General features: G+C 41.7%; 1 long non-coding RNA gene across 1 annotated transcript in view; it reads right to left on the bottom strand.

Annotated features, from left to right (window-relative positions):
* The window catches only part of LOC146444257 (uncharacterized), a 271742-nt gene that overhangs the window by 134025 nt on the left and 133212 nt on the right, over window positions 1-4505 (bottom strand). The window lies entirely within an intron of this gene.

Genomic DNA, 4505 nt, shown 5'->3' on the forward strand with positions numbered 1-4505 from the left:
GTTTGGTTAGAGCTCTCCAATAGCATTTTTTAATTAAGGGAGGCAATTGGGCAGTTGTCCAAAATACATTAGTGTCTGGACAAATACAAGACAAACACGGTTTGCTTCTAAACCTCAGACTGACTGAAAAGCTGGAGAATTTTGACTGTGTAGAAGCAAGATTTCTCCATATTTATTATAGATCTACAGACAGGTAATGGATTACATTGGGAGATGTCAGTCAGACAAATCTAAGTCAGTGTCTAACTGGAGTTTAAATAAAAGCTCTTAGTTACTTAAGACAGACCTTAATTAAGTGAATTGCCGGCCGCCCTGATCTTTCTACTCAAGCTGAAAAAAAAAGGAGATGACTGTGGTGACTGATAACTGAAAATGTGATACCTTGCTGCTCTCCTCTCCACTGGAACTGTGACAAGTTCAAGCTGCAGAGCTAAAGCTCCCTGTGCTGCCTCTGGCTGGGATGGAGTGCATCCATCGGGGCAGTGATGTGGTGCTCAGGGCTGTGGTTTGCATTTATGGCTGGAACAGTGCAGATAATGCAGCCTTTGCTTTAGCTCTTGCTGGGCAGTGTTTGTACACCATGTAGGCTGCGGGGAAGGGGCATGAGCTGGGGAGGGGACACAGCTGGGACAGCTGATCCCAGCTGGCCAGAAGGATATTCCTTTCCTTAGGCCATGCTCAGCAATAAAACAGTTGGAGGAAGGTGAAGAGGGCCTTTCATTGCGTGGATGGTGGCAGGGCACTGACCATGTCAGGGAGAAGGCAAGAGACTTCATTCCCCCCTAACCCACCTCTGAAACTCCTCCAGCTGTACCCAGGAGATTTTCTTCCTATTCTCTCTTCCACCCTGCTGAGCAAATGCAAGTGACAGCACATGATAAGCACTGAACACTGAATTCTGAGGTGGATTTTGGTAAGGCCCTACATTCTTTTGACAATCATTCTGACACACGCAGCTGTTGAAAAGTAGGAATGAAGATGTCAATGGCTCAACTTTTTGGAAAACCAGAAATACTTCCCCGAAAGCATGGTGGTGGTTCCTCCCGGGGCAGAGAGCAGTGCTCTGTGACATCATCCTCCCGGCTGCGGGGCCTCTTCAGTGCTCACTTCAAGGAGAGGTGGCTGCTTGGCACCAGCATGTAAAGCACAGCTCATCTCTAGAATTGGTGATTCCAGCTTTGTGTGTGAAATAGGGTTGGGTTTGTTCACTGAAGTCTTTTTACTGCCTTACTAACTGAATAGGAGGAGCTGAATAGGAGTTACTTCAGGTGTGCTTACGCAGTACTTACAGAGTATACTTAGTTCAATGTCAAGCTTTCCATCCAGTGGACTTTCTTTTCAAGGGAAGTGTGCACAGAATTTTGAGACCTATCTTTTTTGTATTGGCTGTTTTCAAAAGACCAGGTATAACAAACTACAGAAGATAATTTAAAGTGAAAAACTGCCAGTTTAACGTGACTTCCTCACTTGTTCTCAACACCTATGTAGTTGATGCAATTTTTCAGTATTTTTTCTCTCCAAGGTTTTCAGCCTACACCAAGGAAATCTAAATTCCTTCCTCTTTGTACTGAAATACAACATGAATGACAGTGAAACTATAACCTGTATTTTAATCCAACTGTTGTATTTCAACAGCTGTGTTTTTCCGTAAGTTGAACAATAAAAATCTTCAGCCAGGCTCGTGTCAGACCACACCAGTACTTCTGAAGAGCAGCAGCACTCCTGCACAGTGGCAGAGGGGTCTTTTATTGCTAATAAGGCCAAGGGCCATTACTAGTGTGCATCACAAATTTTTGCTCCCACTCTTCCCTAAGAATGGGATGGTTTGCATCACCAACTCCTCATAAGATAAACTCAACAGAAATGTCTGTGAGGGGTTAAGAGTAACTGATACTGAAATATTTTAGAAGACTAATAACTATACCAGAACAAACCTGAGAGGGCATGTACCATTCCTGCATTTTGCTTCAGTGTGGCAAAAAGCAAGTTCAGGGTTTTCCTTCACTGTGCATGAATTGTATTTGCTTTTGCTCCTCTTCACTTCAGCACTGAAACAGCTGAACAAAGCTGTGTGAACTGTACAGCAAACAAGTATTTAAGTCAAGACCCAGTTTTCACCTGTTGCTTTCCAGCCACTGGGATGTTCAGTGTGGTAGATTCTTCATAATTCTTTCAACATCAGCTTCTGTCTGAGAATTTCAAACCCAAAGCTTCCCCCAGTTCAGGCAGAGTCAAACATGGATAACAGAAGGTTTTGAGAGTTCAAATATTCTTCCCCTTTAGAAGGCAATGGATCTCTCTTTTGAAACATCAACAATGCATAAAATCCATATCCTGGAGAAAAGGTTTAGGAGAAGAATTCAGTAACCATCCCACAGGAAACAGCAGATGCACAACGCCAGCAAAAGCTTTGATAAGCAGGATTTATAAACAGGCAGCATGACCAAGATCAAATGGTTTTATATGAATACAGGCACAAAGGGTAGAAACCAACCAAACAACTCCAACAAATTACGTGGATTAAACACCAGTATCTTGGGCTTAGCAGAGCTGAGGTAGTTATTTTGATCCTTAACACCAGGACGTAAATTTGGTGGAAGTGATAGTGAACTTCATCAACATGGAATATCTGTCACATGGCTGTAATTCACATTAAGTTTAAAAATGAGTGACTTGAATTCATTTCCTCAGCTTAAAATATCCTAAAATGTAACAGGGTATTTAAATTTGTAAAGGCTCTAAGAAGTTACTACCTTGAAGTAGAGCTGTAGGAGCAGTGTTCTTGGCACAGTCTGGAATTACACAAAGGTGTAATTCAAGTAAATTTAATCAAGTGTAATTCAAAAAATTCTGTTTCAAGTGTCCCAGTCCATGAGACCGGCACAGCCCAGATGCCCATCTGAACAAGAAATCCAAACCAATGTGCAACCTCAAAGCTAAAAGATAACAAGCAGTTTTAAAGGAAATTGAAGTCTTCATGGGCAGCACAGTATTTTAAATAAGTTCATGCTAGATGGGTGCCAGAGTCAGCAAGAACTGTAAAAGCCAAACAGATGAGGCTGAGTTAGGCTGTTGGAAGGAAATACAACCTTCCTACAAAAAGAAATGTCTAAACAAGAAGAAAAAGGTAGAATTATAAAAATTTAAATGTAAAACATAAAATTTAAAAAAACCAAACAACCAATCAAAACAAAACCAGAAAGGAACAAAAAGCATCTGTGAGGAATAACTTTCTAAAGGCATAAACCCAAGTTTCTCTGACTACATCACACCCACATGCCTGGAGGGCTCAGAATGCAGCTGGTGAAAGAGGTTCTCCTGTCAGACCTACTCTTCACAAGAGAAGTACAGCTCAAATGTGTGTGTACATGTGTGCATGTGCATGAACTGGAGAGACTTAGCACTTGATTAAAGAAAGGAAAAAGCCAAAATCCCCAGCTATTAACTGCAACATTTCCCTCAAGCAAAAGCTTGCAAATCTGACCAGTTTTCATAAGGAACTTAGGAAGACTGGGAAGATCTAAGGAAGTAATAACAGATTTGACTTCTCTATCACCATGCACTGGAAGAAAGGAGAGAAAGAGGTGTTTATACAGGAGCAGAGACAGCACCTTTGAAGAGGCAAGTCACAGATATGAGGGAATACTTTGAAGTACAAAGAGAGCAACTAAGACCAGACAGTGTACTTGGGTTTCAAAATTCTTGGCCTAGCTCTAGAAAAGGCTCAAGGCTAGGACCTCTGTTGCTCACCTTTTATACAATGTGTATCTTCAAACAAGTTAGTATTAATTTTTTAATTTAAAAAATGCTATTATCTTCAAAGAGTCACAGAGCACATCAGAGTATGTTGTTGTAAAGCAGTTCTAAATGCTACCTAGAAACAAAAGACACAAAGGAAACCTGAACTCAAACCCAGTTCCAAAACAAATCCCAGTTTAAGGAAGTTGCCAAATACTAGAGAATATGCCAAAAAAGGAAAACAGAACACTTTTCATTTCAGTATTAGGAAATTGGGAGGGAATGTACATTAGGAACAGATGACCCCACATAGTATGACAGAATGGGGAACATTCGATGAACTTACTAGGAAGCCTTTTTTAGCATAAATCCCCCTGATTTTCACAGTGCACCCAACTGAACTATAATGGATACATTTTTGGAGAGAGAAGGCATGAGCAGAATTCAAAGCAGGCAGGGGCTGGTTCAGCCAGAGCTCCTGCCCTCCATGGTCCAAGTGACCCTCACCTTAAGACACTCCAAATGAGGTGAGCAGAGTGCAGCACCCACTCACCCCTTGCCCCAGGCTGCTCCCACTGGGTACCACCAAGAATGTGCAAGTCACTGCCACGACCCCAGAACAGCCCCTGCCCCAGGTAGCTCACTCCAACAATAAGCCTGAACTCAAATTTCACAGTTTAATTTTCACTCTTGGCTTTTCAAATAAATACAGTTTCAGCAGATTCAGTTAGAAGACATGATGTTAAAGAAAAACTCAGAGTCCAATA

This window comes from Lichenostomus cassidix, chromosome 1 (genome assembly GCF_008360975.1).
Source record: "Lichenostomus cassidix isolate B80296 chromosome 1, HeHo_3.0, whole genome shotgun sequence".
In the NCBI taxonomy this organism is placed as follows: Eukaryota; Metazoa; Chordata; class Aves; order Passeriformes; family Meliphagidae; genus Lichenostomus; species Lichenostomus cassidix.